This window comes from Macaca thibetana, chromosome 6 (genome assembly GCF_024542745.1).
Source record: "Macaca thibetana thibetana isolate TM-01 chromosome 6, ASM2454274v1, whole genome shotgun sequence".
NCBI lineage: Eukaryota > Metazoa > Chordata > Mammalia > Primates > Cercopithecidae > Macaca > Macaca thibetana.
In genome coordinates, this window is record NC_065583.1 from 34,613,510 (window position 1) to 34,636,128 (window position 22,619).

Here is a 22,619-nt window from a genome sequence, read left to right on the forward strand (position 1 = left end):
GGAACTCCAAGTCCAAGGTCCAGGGCCTGAGAACTGGAGGGGCCTGTGGTGTATTGGTGTAAGTTCTGGAGATGAAGACCCAAGAACCTGGACTTTTTTGCCCCCTGATATCTGGGGGCAAAAGATGGATGTCCCATCTGCAGGAAAGAGAGCATATTTGTCCTTCCTCTACTTTTTATTCTGTCTGGGCCCTCAGTGGATTGGAAGATGCCAGCCCACATTGGTAAGGGTAATCTTCTTTACTCAGTCTACTGATTCCAATGCTAATCTCTTCTAGAAACACCCTCGCAGACACACTCAGAAATAATGTTTCACCAGCTATCTGTGTATCCCTTAACCCACTCAAATTGACACATAAAATTACCTATCAGTTATTATGAAATGCCCCATTTTGGCCCTGGCGATATAGCTTAGCCTGCCATCTGCTTGATATAATACTAAGATATCCCTCTTATGGTTATTGTTTACATCATATGTCTTTTTCTGTCCTTTTACTTTTTACCTATGTTTTTATATTTGAAGTATATATTTTTAGGCAATATTTAGTTAGGTCTAACATTTTTATACAATCTGTCAATCTACACTTTTTAATTGGTGAGCTCATTCCATTTTTAAATTTACCATCTTGCTATTTTCTCTATTTATCCATCTGTTCTTTGTTCCTTGCTTCTTCTTTTTCTGACTTCATTCATAGTAATTATTTTTAGCATACTATGTCCTCTATTGAATTCCTTGCTATACCTCTTTGTTTTGGTTTTCGTTTTAGTGGTTGCTCTAGGGTTTATAATATGCTTATCGCAGCGTATTATTCCACTTAAGTGTAATGTAAGAATCTTACAACACATCTTTCCCTTTCTGATTATTATTTCTACGCATGATATATGTATACATATGTGTATAAATATATGTATTCACATGTGTATAAATATAATATATGTACATATGGCATAACAATTCATTGTTATTCTTTTTTGCTTTAATTAGCTTTTTTAGAAAAATTAAAAACGAGAAAATTATCTTTTATATTTAATGACATCTTATCATTTCTAATTTTTGTCATTCCTTTATTCCTCATTCTTTAGATATGAATTCACATCTAAAATCTTATGCATGACAATGAATTCACTGAACTTTTTTCTTATTTGAAAAGTTCTTTATGTTGCCTTCATTTTTGAGGAATCTGAGAATATTTTCCCTGGTTCTAGTACTCTAGACTGAGTTTTGTTTTTCCTTATTTCAACACTCTAGATATTCTACCATTATCTTATGGTTTGCTCTGTTTATGATGAGACGTCGATGGTAATTCTTATGTGTATTCCTGTACATAAGGGACTTTTTTCCCCTATTTTTAAGATTTTTATCTTTGTATTTGGCTTTCAGCAATTTTATTATGATGCTCCTTAGAAAAATTATCTTTGTATTTAATCCTAAGCAAATTTTATTGAATTTCTTAGTTCTATGGCTTTATTTTCTTATTAAATTTGGATTTTTTTAAAATTATTATTTTTTTTTTATGGAGTCTTGCTCTGTCACCAGGCTGGAGTGCAGTGGCGTGATCTCGGCTCATTGCAACCTCCACCTTCCAGGTTCAAGTGATTCCCCTGCCTCAGCCTCCCAAGTAGCTGGGACTAAGGTGCGTGCTACCCTGCCCAGCTAATTTTTTTTTTTTTTAATTTTAGTAGAGATAGGGTTTCATTGTGTTGGCCAGGATGGTCTCAATCTCCTGACCTCGTGATCCACCCACCTCAGCCTCCCACAAGTGCTGGGATTACAGGAGAGAGCCACCCCGCTTGGCCAGAAGATTTTAGCTGTAATTTCTGTAAATATTTTTTCTGCCCACCCTTTATTCTGTTTCTAGAACTCCAATTGCAGTATGTTCAATGACTTGATATTTTCCTACATAACACTAATGGTCTGTTCATTTATCTTTTAGCCACTTTTTTATGTTTTAGTTTGAATACTTTATACCCCATCTTCAATTTTATTGTTTTTCTTTTTTGAAGCTCATCCAGTAAATTTCATCTCAAACACTGTAATTTTTAACTACTGAAGTTCCTTTAGGTATTTTTTCATAGATTTCATTTCTCCCCTCAATATTTTCATGTTCTATTTGATGTCATTGAACATAATATTAATAGATTTTTTAAGTGCTTGACTAATGATATCATCATCCTTACCATTTTTAGAATTTGTTTCTATTGACTGGTTTTAATCTTAATCATATCTTTGCATATCTAGAAATTTTTATTTGATGCTGAATATTTTTAATGTTATGTTGTTATCTAGATGTCTCCCATTAAAAAAATATTGGACTTCATTCTGATAGCAGTTAATTTATTCATTAATAATCATGCTCCTTTTAAGGCCTGTTTGCAAACTTTGCGTGAATAAATCTAGATTAGCTATCACCCTGTGGCTATTTTAGCCCTGCTGCTAAGGTGTAGCCTTTCTTGGGTCTCCCCTCAACATCTCAGGTGGAAACTCTCTCAATTTGGGGTGGTTCTCATAGTTGTTTAATTTATACCTCCCCAGTATTTTAGGCTCACTGATAGTCACTCTTTGCCAAGCCTGTGGAGTCTCACACTGCACATGTGCATCTTAATATTCAACCAAAGATTCAATAAGACTTCTATTGCAGATTTCTCAAACTCTTTCTCTACTCTCTCCTCTCTAGTATCTGCCTCCAAATTATGGTTGCATGAAACTACCTGAAATTGTCTCTGTCTCCTCAGCTAAGCAAGACTGTCATGTTTTCCTTGGGTGCCCCTTTCGTACCCCAGGGTTCATCAAATGCCTTCAAACTGAAAGAGCAATTAAGTCTTTTTGTTTTCCTTTTCGAGGTGGTTACAGTTCCTTGTTGTTCATTGTTTGATATTCAAAAATAGGAATGTCTTTCCTGCATTTTGTACAGCAATGGTTTTCTTGTTGTTTACAGTGGAAGAGCTAGTCTGGTACCAGTTACCCCACCATGATCAGAAACAAAAGTCAGAAACATACTGTTTCAACTCCACTTCTGCTAACTTACACTACCAATTCTGTATGTCAAAGAAGTTTGCAAATTTTTCATGACTATAAGAATTAATGACAATATAGCATATAGAATATCATAATACACCTGGAAACTTTAGTTATACAGCTCTCCAACTAAAATACTTTCCTAAGCCCTTGGTATTCATGGAATTTGCTTGGTTTGATTTGGAAAATGTTTTCATTTTTCAGTTAAGAATATAAATGCATGAACTTCAAGAATATGATTAATATTGACTGGGCTCATCAGTACTGTTCTCATTAGAAGTTAAAACAAGTATATTATACCAGATTCTTATAATCTGAGCTCTGAGATCCTTGCGGTATTGAATATACCTTCTCTGTCAATTCCTATCAAAACCTTATAAGCAGAAAGATATAGTCAAGCAATTTTTCAAGCACTGTTGATTTATTTTCAGCTTTTGTTTTCTTTCTCCAACCCTCCTGGTCTCCTTCTCTTGCTAAAGTCTATTGTGACCACTTTTTTTTTCATCTTCTTTAATGCAACCCCCAAATCTTTGATGATAGTATAGTAATATCACTATTTTTTAATTCATATAGTCACTCAATACATATTTATAAATCACATATGAATTTCTTTTTTTTAAATTAATTTATTATTATTATACGTTAAGTTGTAGGGTACATGTGCATAACGTGCAGGTTTGTTACATATGTATACTTGTGCCATGTTGGTGTGCTGCACCCATCAACTCGTCATTTACATCAGGTATAACTCCCAATGCAATCCCTCCCCCCTCCCCCCTCCCCATGATAGGCCACGGTGTGTGATGTTCCCCTTCCTGAGTCCAAGTGATCTCATTGTTCAGTTCCCACCTATGAGTGAGAACATGCGGTGTTTGGTTTTCTGTTCTTGTGATAGTTTGCTAAGAATGATGGTTTCCAGCTGCATCCATGTCCCTACAAAGGACACAAACTCATCCTTTTTGATGGCTGCATAGTATTCCATGGTGTATATGTGCCACATTTTCTTAATCCAATCTGTCACTGATGGACATTTGGGTTGATTCCAAGTCTTTGCTATTGTGAATAGTGCCGCAATAAACATACGTGTGCATGTGTCTTTATAGCAGCATAATTTATAATCCTTTGGGTATATACCCAGTAATGGGATGGCTGGGTCATATGGTACATCTAGTTCTAGATCCTTGAGGAATCGCCATACTGTTTTTCATAATGGTTGAACTAGTTTACAATCCCACCAACAGTGTAAAAGTGTTCCTATTTCTCCACATCCTCTCCAGCACCTGTTGTTTCCTGACTTTTTAATGATCGCCATTCTAACTGGTGTGAGATGGTATCTCATTGTGGTTTTGATTTGCATTTCTCTGATGGCCAGTGATGATGAGCATTTTTTCATGTGTCTGTTGGCTGTATGAATGTCTTCTTTTGAGAAATGTCTGTTCATATCCTTTGCCCACTTTTTGATGGGGTTGTTTGTTTTTTTCTTGTAAATTTGTTTGAGTTCTTTGTAGGTTCTGGATATTAGCCCTTTGTCAGATGAGTAGATTGCAAAAATTTTCTCCCATTCTGTAGGTTGCCTGTTCACTCTGATGGTAGTTTCTTTTGCTGTGCAGAAGCTCTTTAGTTTAATGAGATCCCATTTGTCAATTTTGGCTTTTGCTGCCGTTGCTTTTGGTGTTTTAGACATGAAGTCTTTGCCCATGCCTATGTCCTGAATGGTACTACCTAGGTTTTCCTCTAGGATTTTTATGGTATTAGGTCTAACATTTAAGTCTCTAATCCATCTTGAATTAATTTTCGTATAAGGAGTAAGGAAAGGATCCAGTTTCAGCTTTCTACTTATGGCTAGCCAATTTTCCCAGCACCATTTACTAAATAGGGAATCCTTTCCCCATTTCTTGTTTCTCTCAGGTTTGTCAAAGATCAGATGACTGTAGATGTGTGGTATTATTTCTGAGGACTCTGTTCTGTTCCATTGGTCTATATCTCTGTTTTGGTACCAGTACCATGCTGTTTTGGTTACTGTGGCCTTGTAGTATAGTTTGAAGTCAGGTAGCGTGATGCCTCCAGCTTTGTTCTTTTGACTTAGGATTGTCTTGGAGATGTGGGCTCTTTTTTGGTTCCATATGAACTTTAAAGCAGTTTTTTCCAATTCTGTGAAGAAACTCATTGGTAGCTTGATGGGGATGGCATTGAATCTATAAATTACCTTGGGCAGTATGGCCATTTTCACGATATTGATTCTTCCTATCCATGAGCATGGTATGTTCTTCCATTTGTTTGTGTCCTCTTTTATTTCACTGAGCAGTGGTTTGTAGTTGTCCTTGAAGAGGTCCTTTACATCCCTTGTAAGTTGGATTCCTAGGTATTTTATTCTCTTTGGAGCAATTGTGAATGGAAGTTCATTCCTGATTTGGCTCTCTGTTTGTCTGTTACTGGTGTATAAGAATGCTTGTGATTTTTGCACATTAATTTTGTATCCTGAGACTTTGCTGAAGTTGCTTATCAGCTTAAGGAGATTTGGGGCTGAGACAATGGGGTTTTCTAAATATACAATCATGTCATCTGCAAACAGGGACAATTTGACTTCTTCTTTTCCTAACTGAATACCCTTGATTTCTTTCTCTTGCCTAATTGCCCTAGCCAGAACTTCCAACACTATGTTGAATAGGAGTGGTGAGAGAGGGCATCCCAGTCTTGTGCCAGTTTTCAAAGGGAATTTTTCCAGTTTTTGCCCATTCAGTATGATATTGGCTGTGGGTTTGTCATAAATAGCTCTTATTATTTTGAGGTACGTTCCATCAATACCGAATTTATTGAGCGTTTTTAGCATGAAGGGCTGTTGAATTTTGTCAAAAGCCTTTTCTGCATCTATTGAGATAATCATGTGGTTCTTGTCTTTGGTTCTGTTTATATGCTGGATTATGTTTATTGATTTGCGAATGTTGAACCAGCCTTGCATCCCAGGGATGAAGCCCACTTGATCATGGTGGATAAGCTTTTTGATGTGTTGCTGAATCCGGTTTGCCAGTATTTTATTGAGGATTTTTGCATCGATGTTCATCAGGGATATTGGTCTAAAATTCTCTTTTTTTGTTGTGTCTCTGCCAGGCTTTGGTATCAGGATGATGTTGGCCTCATAAAATGAGTTAGGGAGGATTCCCTCTTTTTCTATTGATTGGAATAGTTTCAGAAGGAATGGTACCAACTCCTCCTTGTACCTCTGGTAGAATTCAGCTGTGAATCCATCTGGTCCTGGACTTTTTTTGGTTGGTAGGCTATTAATTATTGCCTCAATGTCAGAGCCTGCTATTGGTCTATTCAGGGATTCAACTTCTTCCTGGTTTAGTCTTGGAAGAGTGTAAGTGTCCAGGAAATTGTCCATTTCTTCTAGATTTTCCAGTTTATTTGCGTAGAGGTGTTTATAGTATTCTCTGATGGTAGTTTGTATTTCTGTGGGGTCGGTGGTGATATCCCCTTTATCATTTTTAATTGCGTCAATTTGATTCTTCTCTCTTTTCTTCTTTATTAGTCTTGCTAGTGGTCTGTCAATTTTGTTGATCTTTTCAAAAAACCAACTCCTGGATTCATTGATTTTTTGGAGGGTTTTTTGTGTCTCTATCTCCTTCAGTTCTGCTCTGATCTTAGTTATTTCTTGCCTTCTGCTAGCTTTCGAATGTGTTTGCTCTTGCTTCTCTAGTTCTTTTAATTGCAATGTTAGAGTGTCAATTTTAGATCTTTCCTGCTTTCTCTTGTGGGCATTTAGTGCTATAAATTTCCCTCTACACACTGCTTTAAATGTGTCCCAGAGATTCTGGTATGTTGTATCTTTGTTCTCATTGGTTTCAAAGAACATCTTTATTTCTGCCTTCATTTCGTCATGTACCCAGTAGTCATTCAGGAGCAGGTTGTTCAGTTTCCATGTAGTTGAGCGGTTTTGATTGAGTTTCTTAGTCCTGAGTTCTAGTTTGATTGCACTGTGGTCTGAGAGACAGTTTGTTATAATTTCTATTCTTGTACATTTGCTGAGGAGTGCTTTACTTCCAATTACGTGGTCGATTTTGGAGTAAGTACGATGTGGTGCTGAGAAGAATGTATATTCTGTTGATTTGGGGTAGAGAGTTCTATAGATATCTATTAGGTCTGCTTGCTGCAGAGATGAGTTCAATTCCTGGATATCCTTGTTAACTTTCTGTCTCGTTGATCTGTCTAATGTTGACAGTGGAGTGTTGAAGTCTCCCATTATTATTGTATGGGAGTCTAAGTCTCTTTGTAAGTCTCTAAGGACTTGCTTGATGAATCTGGGTGCTCCTGTATTGGGTGCATATATATTTAGGATAGTTAGCTCTTCCTGTTGAATTGATCCCTTTACCATTATGTAATGGCCTTCTTTGTCTCTTTTGATCTTTGATGGTTTAAAGTCTGTTTTATCAGAGACTAGTATTGCAACCCCCGCTTTTTTTTTGTTCTCCATTTGCTTGGTAAATCTTCCTCCATCCCTTTATTTTGAGCCTATGTGTGTCTCTGCGTGTGAGATGGGTCTCCTGAATACAGCAGACTGATGGGTCTTGACTCTTTATCCAGTTTGCCAGTCTGTGTCTTTTAATTGGGGCATTTAGTCCATTTACATTTAAGGTTAAGATTGTTATGTGTGAACTTGATCCTGCCATTATGATATTAACTGGTTATTTTGTTCGTTAGTTGATGCAGTTTCTTCCTAGCCTCGATGGTCTTTACATTTTGGCATGTTTTTGCAATGGCTGGTACCGGTTGTTCCTTTCCATGTTTAGTGCTTCCTTCAGGGTCTCTTGTAAGGCAGGCCTAGTGGTGACAAAATCTCTAAGCATTTGCTTATCTGTAAAGGATTTTATTTCTCCTTCACTTATGAAACTTAGTTTGGCTGGATATGAAATTCTGGGTTTAAAATTCTTTTCTTTAAGAATGTTGAATATTGGCCCCCACTCTCTTCTGGCTTGGAGAGTTTCTGCTGAGAGATCTGCTGTTAGTCTGATGGGCTTCCCTTTGTGGGTAACCCGACCTTTCTCTCTGGCTGCCCTTAACATTTTTTCCTTCATTTCAACTTTGGTGAATCTGGCAATTATGTGTCTTGGAGTTGCTCTTCTCGAGGAGTATCTTTGTGGCGTTCTCTGTATTTCCTGGATTTGAATGTTGGCCTGCCCTACTAGGTTGGGGAAGTTCTCCTGGATGATATCCTGAAGAGTGTTTTCCAACTTGGTTCCATTTTCCCCCTCACTTTCAGGCACCCCAATCAGACGTAGATTTGGTCTTTTTACATAATCCCATACTTCTTGCAGGCTTTGTTCATTTCTTTTTCTTCTTTTTTCTTTTGGTTTCTCTTCTCACTTCATTTCATTCATTTGATCCTCAATCGCTGATACTCTTTCTTCCAGTTGATCGAATCGGTTACTGAAGCTTGTGCATTTGTCACGTATTTCTCGTGTCATGGTTTTCATCTCTTTCATTTCGTTTATGACCTTCTCTGCATTAATTACTCTAGCCATCAATTCTTCCACTTTTTTTTCGAGATTTTTAGTTTCTTTGCACTGGGTACGTAATTCCTCCTTTAGCTCTGAGAAATTTGATGGACTGAAGCCTTCTTCTCTCATCTCGTCAAAGTCATTCTCTGTCCAGCTTTGATCCGTTGCTGGCGATGAGCTGTGCTCCTTTGCCAGGGGAGATGCACTCTTATTTTTTGAATTTCCAGCTTTTCTGCCCTGCTTTTTCCCCATCTTTGTGGTTTTATCTGCCTCTGGTCTTTGATGATGGTGATGTACTGATGGGGTTTTGGTGTAGGTGTCCTTCCTGTTTGATAGTTTTCCTTCTAACAGTCAGGACCCTCAGCTGTAGGTCTGTTGAAGATTGCTTGAGGTCCACTCCAGACCCTGTTTGCCTGGGTATCAGCAGCAGAGGCTGCAGAAGATAGAATATTTCTGAACAGCGAGTGTACCTGTCTGATTCTTGCTTTGGAAGCTTCCTCTCGGGGGTGTACTCCACCCTGTGAGGTGTGAGGTGTCAGACTGCCCCTAGTGGGGGATGTCTCCCAGTTAGGCTACTCGGGTCAGGGACCCACTTGAGCAGGGAGTCTGTCCCTTCTCAGATCTCAACCTCTGTGCTGGGAGATCCACTGCTCTCTTCAAAGATGTCAGACAGAGTCGTTTGCATCTGCAGAGGTTTCTGCTGCGTTTGTTATTGTTTACTGTGCTCTATCCCCAGAGGTGGAGTCTACAGAGACAGGCAGGTTTCCTTGAGCTGCTGTGAGCTCCACCCAGTTCGAGCTTCCCAGCAGCTTTGTTTACCTACTTAAGCCTCAGCAATGGCGGGCGCCCCTCCCCCAGCCTTGCTGCTGCCTTGCCGGTAGATCACAGACTGCTGTGCTAGCAATGAGGGAGGTTCCGTGGGTGTGGGACCCTCCCGGCCAGGTGTGGGATATGATCTCCCAGTGTGCCTGTTTGGTTAAAGCACAGTATTGGGGTGGGAGTTACCCGATTTTCCAGGTGTTGTGTGTCTCAGTTCCCCTGGCTAGGAAAAGGGATTCCCTTCCCCCTTGCGCTTCCCAGGTGAGGCGATGCCTCGCCCTGCTTCAGCTCTCACTGGTCGGGCTGCAGCAGCTGACCAGCCCCGATCGTCCGGCACTCCCCAGTGAGATGAACCCAGTACCTCAGTTGAAAATGCAGAAATCACCGGTCTTCTGTGTCGCTCGCGCTGGGAGTTGGAGACTGGAGCAGTTCCTATTCGGCCATCTTCGATAACTATCACATATGAATTTCTAAGTAGTTTTGTAGACCTAGGGATGAAGTCAACATGCTTCCTACCCCAATGAAAGTCAATGGTCTGATAGGACAAAAATTATTTATTAAATAATCATATAAATATATCATTACAAAATATGTGTGCTTTAAATAAATGGTACAAGCAACTCTGAGGATACATCAATGGGGTGTCAGTTTTGATTCTCCAGGATCAAATACCAAGATGGAATTGAATGTGTTACAGGATTTATTAGAATAAATGACTATAGAGGAAAAAAGAGAGAAAATCTGAGTCAGGAGAGCTATAGAAAGTAATGCAAATCTAACATCTTTATGAGGAGAGGGTGAATGAAGGAAGATTGAGTAGAAAGAGCATCAGAGTTCAATGTGGCTCTGAGAACCTCTAGGCTAGGTTAATGGGAAGCCCCAGAGGAAAGACTGCCTTCTAGAGAAATCCTCTGTTGATAAGGAATGGCCAGATCTAGTACCCATGCTGTGCTCAGTCATCCCTCACAGCATGTTTTCCTTGAAAGAAGATATGAGCAGTGTATTCCTGTAGCTCCCATACAGGAGAATCAGATCTAGCCTGGGAGACTGAAAAAGGCTTCCTGGGAAATATTTTAAATCATGTTTAAGTGATGGCTTTAACATCTCTTAACATGCTATAATGGAAAGAGTAGGTATTCAGATCACATAGGACAATATTTCTTAGACTAGTTGTTAAGACAAGAGCCACTTTGCTATATTTTTGGTATAGACCCTGGATGTAAAGCACACTATGCTTTTAAAATATCTTCTTTCAAAGTAATAGATAGGTTTTTTTTTAAAAAAAGCAAAACAAAAAAGCAAAGTTAAACTATTTGGCCAGCATTAGATCTCACTTCGCCAGGTTTCGTGGTTCCATCCTTTCATTCAGGTCATTGTGAAAAATCTAAAATCTTCCTTCTCTCCCACTTTCATGTTGGTGGTGGATACTTTATACATATATTCCACTCTAAACATACTTTTGGTATTAACAAATTGCAAGGATGATCTGATTAACTTTCTTCTGTTTTGGTTGATAGAACAGTTGCAAGTAACAATTTATTCTGAATCTTTTCTATTTTAACTTGCTTTTCTTGACCTCAGTAGATCACAGTTGTATCTTCAAACAGCTACTGTTTTGAGTAGCTTTGATTGTTGAACAGCAGTTATTTAAATATTTATGGTCAATCTGTTCCAAAACAATACTGAAATCAACAGTGCACAGTTTAAGAAATACATAAAAATCAATGGGGCAAATTTATGTACCAGAAGATCTACATTTCTAACTAAGTGCCAGGTTTTCCATTTATAATTTTTGCAAATGAAACACTTCGGGTAGTCATAAATACTGACCTCTCTGAACATTCCTTTGTGAATTATGATCTTGCAGTAATAAACAGAGAACAGTATTTGATTTGTAGGCTGAACTATACAAAGCAAGAACTCAGTGCTAATGCTTTTGATCATTCTAATTCATTTTAACTTGCCAAGAGGGAGTTTTTTAAAATAATAACCACCATCATCTTCTGTTCTGAGTTTGCCTGATGTCTGTCTTTACATGTTTTTACCACAGTAGTTTACCTAGCATTGGGTCTGGCACCATGAGGACATCACTAAATATTTGTTTAAAAAGTTGGTAGTCCAAAGCCAGCATGGAGCACTGCCTAATTCAATCCATAACCCTTGTTCTCCTGCAAGGGGTCCCATGACAAATGAAACTAACACAACACCAACTCATACTCTGTTCCAGTCCTCTCCAGGTCCCAAATAATTTAGTTAACTAAGCTGGTTTTCTGATCATTATACCAACATTTACTGTATTTTCTAGAATCTAGATACATAACATTTCCTATTCAGAAAGGACCTTAGAAATAATAGAATCCAGTGATGACAAATATATTCGATTTTCTAAGCTCAATAAGGAAAGGTGTTGTTTAAAAAAAAAATAAAAATGGGATCTTTTAAAGAGAGATGAAGGCATGAATACTGGACATTGACACTTCCAAATCAAGTCCAACTGTCCGTTCTAACAGATGGCCATCAACCTTATCTTGAATACTTCCAAGACAGGAAAACACTGCCTTTCATAGTGGCTATGTCATGATTGGATGGTAGAAAGTTGTTTCCAGTGGAAATCTGTGTTTCTGAAATTTCTACACTTTTATTTAGGTTCTGCGTTTTGAAGTCATACAAAATAAATTTACTCTTTCTATTCCGTATAATAGTACTTTATATATTTGACAAGTTTTCTGAGGTCCCTTTTCTTTTTGTTAGCTTATAGCCTCTTAGCATTTTTGACATTTCTATCTATGATGCTTAAAGCTTTCTAAGTGTGTGTGTGTATGTGTGTATGTGTGTGTGTGCGTGTGCACGTGTGCATGCATGTATGTGTGTGTGTGTCCCAGACTATAATTCATCTGGGCCTGGAAGATTTCCTACATGCAAAACTACATGGTCCAGTCTTTATTATCTTCTAACTTATCTTGAGCCTTAATTGCTTTACCTTTCCAGCTTGAAGATCTTTATCTTTGTTAGGATAGATAAGCAACAGGAATGTTGGAAGCTTCTCTTTCACTGTCATCTGTTTACATGACATCATCTTTTCAAGCGGCAGGCTTACCCCTGTCTTGTTTTCCTTCTCACTCTAAACCTAATTTACAGTGCCTTTTGCCAAAGCTAATAAATGCTTTTTTGTTTGTATCTTACTTTATGTTGCACCTGCATTTGATACCATTGATCAATCCCTCTTTCCAGAAATTCTCTACCCACTTAGCTTCAACAAATTTTCATTTGATTTTCCTCTTTTCTTTCTCTTTGCATTCCTAATATGCTTCCTCTGTAGGCTCCTCCTCCTCTGCTTTAAATGCTGTGTTCACCAGAATTCTGGTCTCTACGTAAACTTCATCTTTGAGGTAGTTTACACACTCCCATGGTTTGAACCACTCTATATTATAATGAAAACAAATGTTATCTCCAGCTCAACTCTCTCCCTCCCCTAAGGTTAAAATGCTAAGTACAGACGTTCCAGTGTGACTGAAACTGAACTGTCATCTCCCTCCCACATGCCCAGCCTGTGTTTTGCTCTTTCTCTTCAAAGATGTCCTATGATTAGCATCACTGTCTGCACTGTCATCCAAATAGAAACCCAGGTTCCTCCTTCCTCCAAGCCCGTTCATACACCAATCACCAAATCCTGCTGATTCTATTGCCCATGGTTTTTGACTCCATTGCCTCTTGTATTATCCTACTTCTCTGGCTTGGGCATTCCATTTCTTTAGCTTGGAGTTTTTCAGTAACCCTGACGTGCATTTTTGTTTGTTTGCCTTTATTTTTGTATTCCTCAGATCTAACCTCTACCCTGCAGCCAGAGTAATCTATCCAAAACTTAAATCTGACCATGTTCTTTCCCACTTAAAATCCTTCAAGTTTCCCCTTTACCTGCAAAATAGAGCTCTAGAGCATGACATTTAGGATATTCTGTAACTTGGCCAACAACTCTCTCTCCAACTTTGCATTTTCCCACTCCTTGCTCTGGAATAGAAGCTGTAATCATGCCTAAATGCTTATGAAATCTGGCATATATCATGCTATTTCGGATTTCAAGTATTCTTGCCTTTGATTATGACATATTTTTCACCTGGATAGAATGCTCATTCTCTTACCTTCTTTTGACTAGTTTTCACTCATCTCTAGTAGTTTAGCTCAGCTTCCATCTTCTCTAGAAAATATTTTCCCAATGCAGAAGGATTGAATATACTGCCTTTGTGTTTCCCAAAGTACCCTAGGCTTGCTTCTATTTTCCTTACTACATATATTGATTTCACAATGTATCTGTATATGTGACTGTCTCCTCAATGGCAAGGCCCATATCTTTTTTATTTTATTTTTACTCTTTTATTTTCTTCCTTGCCCGTATGTTTTCTCAGACTTATTTTAGAAAAGCTTGGGTTGATATTTTTTAACTACAAGTCCTTTTTATATACAAGGAAATAAAATAAGAAAACCTAATGTTAGTAAGCTTCAAATTCTATGCTAACAACATCTTAGAAGTAAAACAAAGTCATAGAGGAATAGAGTTACTTGTTAGAAGATGATTGTCCCCACAAAAACTGCTATCATCTTTTTTTTTTTTTGAGAGAGTCTTGCTCTGTCACCTAGGCAGGAGTACAGTGGTGCAATCATAGCTTACTATAACCGTGAAGTCCTGGGTTCACACAATTCTCCTACCTTCTGAGTAGCTAGGACTACAGATGCATACCATCACGCCTGCCCAACTAACTTATAAAAAAATTTTGTAGAGACGGATCTTGCCATATTTCCCCGGCTGGTCTTGAACTCCTGGGACAAAGCAATATACCTGCCTTGGCCTCTGTGCTGGGCTAACTTTTTAGCAAGTATTTTTGTTTTAACTTAGGGGACAAAGTCATGGTCTTGGTTCTCAAATTATCTTAACACATATTTACTGAGTATCTATGTATGTGTAGAGACAACTTAGACATTTATTCTGTTTTTAAGAAACTTACAATTTAACAGGAAATAATATACTCGTATTTCGAGGAAGAGATGATGGTGATGATACTGATAATAGATACTATTTATTGAAAAAATAAGGCATTTCCAGTATCTCAAATAATCTCATAAATCATACTGCAAGTAAACTATTAGCATTCTTATTTTATATTAAGAATGTATATTATATTATTTTATATTATATTAAGAATATATTAGGGGGGAGGGATTGCATTGGGAGTTATACCTGATGTAAATGACGAGTTGATGGGTGCAGCACACCAACATGGCACAAGTATACATATGTAACAAACCTGCACGTTATGCACATGTACCCTAGAACTTAAAGTATAATAATAATAAATAAATTTAAAAAAAAAGAATATATTAACTATATTAGCATTCTTATTTTATGTTAAGAGAATGAAGACTCAAGAGTTAAGAAACATGCTCAAGGTCACATTGTGAAGGCATGCAAATTTATGCTTAACCGTAGCTATGCTCTCTGCAATACTGTGTTGTGCTATGAGAGTCAGCCAACCGTAAGACTCAGAGAAGGCAGAGACAGATGGTTTCCTGCCGGAGGAATCAGAGAAGGCTCCATGAAGGAGATGGCTTTTGATTTAGGCATTGAAATATGAGTAAAACTTGGACCTTCAGATAGGCAAATAAAGATATGGAGGTGGGAAACTGTATAGCACACACAAAGCAAAGCAAGGGAGATCAGTTTGAATGGAGCAAAAGAATAGCGATGAAGAAAATTAAAATGTCAGTAGAAGGTTCATGTAGGAGGTTCACATTGTTCCAACTAAGCAAGGTGAACTTCCTTTTAGAGTCATATAAATTCAATGAGAATTTTAGAACAGGGCAATGATATGCGATGAATAATACACTGTGGTCTATAAAATCAGGGAAAGGAGAGTCTGGAGGTGGTTCAGTCATTCATTTGACAAACATTTATTAAGCACCTTCTCTGTGTCAGGCACTGTTTTCTGTACTAGGAAACCTCAGTAAACAAAAACAACAAAAATCCTTGCCCTCTTGGAGTTCTTCTAGTTGGAAGACAGACAATTAACCAATCAGCTGCTATATATAGGTTAAATATCCCTTATCAAAATCCTTGGAAGAAGTGTTTGGGATTTTAGATTTTGTTTTTTTTTTAATTTGGGAATATTTGCAAATATATCATGAAATATCTTGGTGATAGGACCTAGTCTATGAAATTCATTTTGTTTTGTATATTCCTTATACACATAGCCTGAGGTACTTTTATATAATACTTTCAATAATTTTGTGCATAGAGAGTAAGTTATATAGTTAGTTATATAGTTACATATAGTTTGTGACATATATTGTGATATATATGACATGTTAAAGGGTGATAATTTTTACAGATGAAAGTTAAGCAATGGAAGAAAATGGAAAACTCCTATGTAGGGATGGGGGTGGAATTTATAATTTTAAATAAGGCTGTAAGGGAAGGTCCTACTGAGAACATGACATATAAACAAAGACATAGAGTAGATGAGAAAATAAATGATGTGAAAACTTGGGATAAGAGCATTCCAGGCACAAAGAAGAACAAAATCAAAGGCCATGAGTGTGCCTGTCACATATAAAATACAGTAAAGAGGCCAAGTGGTTGGAGTGGGCTGAAGAAGGGGCAGTAGTCAGAGAGGCATCCAGAAAGGTCACAGGAAGGGAGCATGGCAAGGACTTTGGCTTTTTCTCTCAGTTACATGGGCAGCCACTGGAGGGCTTTGAGTAGAGAAGTGCCAGGGCCTGAGTCAGGTTTCTGAAGGATAACCCTGGCTTCTGTGTGAAGAATGTCTGAGTAGCGATGAGAGCAATGTCAGGGAGTCTGGCCATGAGGCAGCTCAGTCCAGGGTGGCAGCTGTAGAATAGGTTGGGAGTGGCCAGATGTGTGGACCAACTGGCTGTGGAGTAAGTGTGAGAGACATAGAGGAGTCTAGATCAGGGTTCCCAACTCCCAGGCCACAGACTACTAACGATCCATGGCCTGTTAGGGACCAAGCCACACAGCAGGAGGGCAGTAGGTGAGCAGCGGGCAAGCAAAGTGAATCTTCATCTGTATTTACAGCTATTCCCCATCACTTGCATTACTGCCTGAGCTCCACCTCCTGTCAGATCAGCAGAGACATTAGATTCTTATACAAGTGTAAGCTCTATTGAGAACTGTGCATGAGAGGGATCTAGGTTGCACACTCCTTATGAGAATGTAATGCCTGATAATCTGTCACTGTCTCCGATCATCCCCTACATGGGACCATGTAGTTGAAGGAAAACAAGCTCAGGGCTCCCACGGATTCTACATGATGGTGAGTTGTATAATTATTTCACTATATGTTACAATACAATAAAAATAGAAATAAAGTGAACAATAAATGTGATACACTTGAACCATCCCCAAACCATTCCCCCTTCCACCCTGCCCCAGTCTGTGGAAAAATTGTCTTTCACAAAACCGGCCCCTGGTGCTAAAAAGGTTGGGGATCACTAGTCTAACTGACTCTAAGTAGTTCATGTTCGCAATAACAACTGTTAATTTGTTTTTATGTATTGCTGGGTTTGTGTTTGTGTATGTGTGCTTTTTATGCACCACATTTATAGCCCTTTTATGTCAACTACAGAAATTGGAATTTCCTTCTGACAGATAAATGAATGCCCTTGTAAAGTGTGTGTTTATGAGTACGCACACATCACATTGCTCTTGATTAAGGTTCTTAACTTTACAAAGTGCGTTCTCATCTCGTTTAATGGTCAAAACATCTCTGTGTTAGAATGGTTCTAGTGAGTATAAAAAATGCTTAAATTATCTCCAGGTCCTATATCTTGAACCAAATATATATATTTGTGTATGTGTGTATATATGTATGTGTTTGTATATGTGTGTGTGTGTGTGTATGTGTGTGTGTATATATATGTGTGTGTGTATATACATATATATATATATATATAAAAATGTGCCTCAGAAAGTTAGGAAAAAACCACTTTAACAATAATTTTACACTTGGGGTAGTTGTTAAATTGGTGGTCATGTCTACATATGCAAAATATCTATATGTAACCTTAAAATCTGTGCAATATTAAAATGAATTGAAAACATGTGAAGTGATATCTTTAGGTTTACAGATATTCTAAAATTTTGGGTGTAGCTTGCATGTCCTAAAAAAATCTCTTGTTAAAGAAAAAAATCTTTTGAGTTTTCCCATCATTTGTCTAGATGTAAAAGTAGGATGTGGATACCTCTGCCAATAAACTTAATCTTTCCTTCCACCTCATCCTTCATCTTATTCTTTTTAAAACTGTATACAATATGTCAAGTTCTAGATTAAGTATTAGGCTTTCAAAACAAAGAGGGTAGATTATCTGCCTTGAAAGAAATATGAATTATCTAAGTACGTATCCCCTACTTCACTCACACAAGGATTTAAAGTGTCTTACAGAAGTATATAGGCAAAAGGGAAAAAAATAAATAGGCGTGAGACTAAAAAGTAAACAAAGTTAGAAAAATAATGTGAAGCCAGGAATGGGATCAGTATAAAAATGCATGTCAAAACATTCTATTCAATGTTCACTCCAAGCTGTTTCCAAGCCAGGGCAAAGAGGAAAACAGAACCGGATTCACTGCTATCAACATGATGAAATCTCACCAGTTGCTTAGAAATAGTGCAGTTTTTCTTGATCTTCAATCAAGAGAACAGTTTCTCCAGCGGGTAATAAAAGCACATGACTGGTTTTTTTCTAAGCGCTTTCTAAAAGTAATGCAGCAATGGGTTTTATGGGGATCATTTTAATAATATTTCTTAGTTCAGATAGATTACACACCATTCAAGCACAGATCAGTAAAGAGGCCCAAATGGTGCAATCTAAGAATGATGTGAATATCACTTCCCACACTGTTGCTTTTAATAAGAATTGAGTAGCAGAATGATCAGGTTCTCTGGCCAGAACCTAAATTTCTGTTATTTTGTGTGATTAAAGTTTCACAATCAACAATACAGAAACTAGAGTTGAGCTCCTTCAGTGGGATATAAAGAACTTATCAAAGATGATGTGTGGAAATAGAAACCCTCAAACATCTGAGGTATGCTCCAAAGGAGGCTGACTCCCCTGTAACAACCACAGGGACATGGGAGTGGGGGGTGGGGTTGAGGAAGGCTACTTAGAAGAAGTGATTCTTGAGCTAGATCTCAAAGCATGAATAAGATTTTGATATGAAGAAGCATGGAAGCCCATTTTATATGGATAAACATCTCGACCTATGCAGAAGAGAGTAGGTTTACAGAGTATGTTGGCAAACAGTGGAAAGTCCTATTTAATTAGGACAAATGGTGATCAGTGGCAGGCATAAGGAAAGACAGCATAGACACCAGGGTGAAGATTTATGAATAGACATTGGGGAGCCTATGTTTCCTCCCCCCTGAAAACCCCTCCCTTCATCTCACATGGCTTTCTAAAGAAATTAGAGCCCTGACAAAAAGTCTGTAAGTTGGGAGCACTAATTTATTTAAAAATTTGACAACTAGTCACTACATTTACACAAATCATGGCTTCCCTCTCAAGATCCAATGAATGTCATTCTCTGCTTCCTCTTTATACAAATATTTTTGTCCCTCAACATAAATGGGAGTGATTCTTGGCCTCTTTGGGAGGTACATTTATTTCATTGATGTTCAATAAATAAGAATTGATCCAAAGGTTTTTCTTGTTTTTCTAAAGAGTTTAGTTTAAGATTCAGCATTTCATTATATTAACCTTATGGTCTAATGTGTCTGGAATTAGTTCCTTCCAGTGGGTTCTTTGTCTCACTGACTTCAAGAATGAAGCCACAGACGCTCACGGTGAGTGTTACAGTTCTTAAAGATGGTATGTCTGGAGTTTGTTCCTCTAATGTTCAGATGTGTCCGGAGTTTCTTCCTTCTGGTGGGTTCATGGTCTTGCTGACTTCAGGAGTTAAGCCGCAGACCTTCGCAGTGAGTTGGCACATCTGGAGTTGTTTCTCTCTCCTGGTGGGTTCGTCATCTCTCTGACTTCAGGAGTGAAGCCGCAGACTGTCGCAGTGAGTGTTACAGCTCATAAAGGTTGTGCGAACCCAAAGAGTGGGCAGCAGCAAGATTTATTGCAAAGAGCGAAAGAACAAACCTTCCACAATGTGGAAAGGGACCCGAACGGGTTGCCGCTGCTGGCTTAGGTGGCCAGTTTTTATTCCCTTATTTGGCCCTGCTCACATCCTGCTGATTGGTCCATTTTACAGAGAGCTGATTGGTCCATTTTACAGGGAGCTGATTGGTCCATTTTTACAGAGTGCTGATTGGTGCATTTAGAAACCTTTAGCTAGACACAGAGTGCTGATTGGTGCATTGTTACAGAGTGCTGATTGGTGCGTTTACAAACCTTTAGTTAGACACAGAGTGCCGATTGGTGTGTTTAAAACCTTTAGCTAGACAGAAAAGTTCTCCAAGTCCCTGCCTGACTGAGAAGCCCAGCCAGCTTCACCTCTCAATTCCCCCTCTAAACAGGACACCCCAACTGCTGTTGAGAATTGGGCGATGACCACTCCAGCTACTTCCTGCTGGATAAGGGAGAAGAAGGGGCCCTGCAGTTGTAGTGTCCTCCAGAGGGGAACTCTTTAGGTCAGTGGAAGGGCCAGCAGGTTGGTCCAGGGGTCCTCGGCAGTTGTTAGTTGAGCTCATTTGGGGTTCCATTTGTAAGACCATCTGTAGCTTGATGGCCTCAATTCTAGAGGGAACAAATTTGACAAGGAGGTTAAAAAAACAGGGCCTGAAGGCGAGTAACAAGATGGCTACCACAGGACCTAGAAAGGGGAGAAGCCATGTTGCCCAACTCCAGAGGTTGGTATGAATTTGAAAGGTGTTGTCTGATTTCAGAAGCCTTTTCCTGTAAATGCCAGGTGGCATCATGTACTATCCCTGACTGGTTAGTGTAAAAACGACATTCTTCCTTTAAGAAGGTGCAGAGTCCTCCTTTCTCAGCAGTGAGGAGGTCTAGGCCTCGATGGTTTTGGAGAGTCACTGCTGCCAGAGTCTATTTGGGATTGTAGTTACTATCCTTCCTGGATAGATTTTGTTATTTCTTGCAGACTGTCTGAGAAATCCTCTGAGAGTGTGGTAGTAGGATAATGAAATAGATAAACCTGCTATTCCAGTTTCTGTAGCAGTAGATATTCCTACTACCAGTATTAGTTGTATGGCCCTGTGCTCACGGACTTGAGCTTAGAGGGGCACAGATAGGGTCTGATTTCCATAAGATTAGAAGTTAGGATAATACATGTTACACTGTTAACTTTTTAAGCAAACTTTACTTTTGTTGAAAATCTTGTAAGTTTTAGATTTCAACTATCCTTTGCTATCAATAAGACCTCGTTCAGTCCATATTAACTTAGAATTGGTATAGATGGCTCCTTCCTGATTCTGTAAGTAATTTAATATTTGGCTGAGTGCAAACAACTCGCATGTTTGAGCAGACCAATTATTAGGTAATTTTCCTAACTCTGCTTCTACAAGAGTTTCCTTATCACTTACTGAATACCCATTGTATCTTTTTCCCTTAATTGCCAGGGAGGAACCATCCTGTCCTGAAGGGAGTTCCTCCTAGATGCGGTTGGACCTTTGTATGGTAATTAAGATTTAGATCCCCTGTTAGGAAACCTCCTGGGTTGAGGATTTTTGATAGGAAGGCTATGGGTTGTCAGTGGCCTGAGTGATTTCAGGCTATGCCCTTGTTTACGCTGACAACAAGGTGGTATTGGAGTGTTACAGGGTTATAGAGAAGACCTTCAATTATCAATTATAGGTTTTAAATTTACCCTGGCTTTTAAAGGAATAGGGTACACTGTTTTTTATTTACTACTTCTATCTCGTTCTCTCTCTTTGACTTCTTATTTGTCTGTCTCTCTCTTTCTCTGACTCCCTCTTTGTCTCTTCCTCTCTTTCCTTCTTTGACTTTCTGTCTCTCTGTCTCTTCCTCTCTATGTCTCCTTCTCTTTGTCTGTTTCTTCCTCTCTCTCTCTTTCTTTGACTTTCTGTCTCTTTCTCTCTTTCTTTTCTGCTGCCTCTGCCAGCAGCTCATGCTGCTGTTCTCCCCTCTCCTTCCCCTTTTGATGGCTTCAGCAGTGTAAGACTGCCACCTCCTTGGGTTTTTGCACTGAGTGCAATAACTCCATGATTTCCTTGTGGTATTTAATGGGGGTTCCCCTAGAGGTTAGGAACTCCCTTTCTTTTCATATTGCAGCATGGGCATGTAGGATTAGATAAGCGTACTTACTATCTGTATGCACATTTATTCTTTTTCCCTTTCCCAGTTCTAAGCCTTGGGAACTAAGTGCCACTAGTTCTGCTAACTGGGTGCTGGTCCCTGGGAGAAGAGGCTTACTTTCAAGTACAGTTACATCACTAACTATGGCATAACCTGCCCTTCGTATCCCACTCTCCACAAATGAACTTCCATCGGTATATAGTTAAGGTCAGGATTAGCCAAGGGGACTTCTAAGAGATCATCGCGGGTGGCATAAATCTGGACTATAATTTGTTGACAGTCATGCTTGATTGGTTCCCCATCCTCTGGGAGAAAAGTGGCAGGGTTGAGGGCCGCACACATACATATTTGAAGCACTGGTCCTTCAAGGAGTATTGCCTGATATCTAAGTAGGTGGTTGTCTGATAGCCATAAACTTCCTTTGGCACCTAGTATGCCATTTACATCATGAGTAGTCCAAACAGTGAGATCCTTTCCTTGTATTATTTTGACAGCCTCTGACACTTAGACGGCCACCGCTGCAACTACTCGTAAACAGTGAGGCCAGCCTTTTGCTACTATATCAATTTGCTTACTTAGGTATGCCACTGGTTGTGGGGTTGTCTCATGAGTCTGAGTAAGGACCCCAAGAGTTATTCCTGCTCTCTCTGTAACATACAAAGAAAAGTTTCATCCTGTGGTAAGGCTTAAGACTAGAGCTTGAGTTTGTTCCTTCCAGTGCCTACACTTCAGGGTTGATTCCCTCCTCAAGCAGGGGACAACAAACGGGTAATTTGTTCCCCATATTCATGTAGATAATAGCTCCAGCTTTGTCTGATACATCCCTCTCTAATAAGGGCATGGGATTTTCAGGCATAACAAGAAAGGCATGTGAAAAGAGCAAAGTCTCCCAATTACAACTGATCAAGTGGGAGAAATACTTGGTTACAGGCTGTCCCGGGATTCCTTGGATGGTAACGGACCTTGAGGACAGTCATCCAGGACAGGAGATTAACACTGAGAAGG

General features: G+C 38.9%; 1 protein-coding gene and 1 pseudogene across 5 annotated transcripts in view; both read left to right on the top strand.

Annotated features, from left to right (window-relative positions):
• Positions 1-22,619, top strand: part of PPP2R2B (protein phosphatase 2 regulatory subunit Bbeta) — a 487,138-nt gene that overhangs the window by 56,429 nt on the left and 408,090 nt on the right. The gene's annotated exons all lie outside the window — the stretch shown is intronic.
• Positions 4,427-22,619, top strand: part of LOC126956784 (keratin, type II cytoskeletal 8-like) — a 320,724-nt pseudogene continuing 302,531 nt past the window's right edge.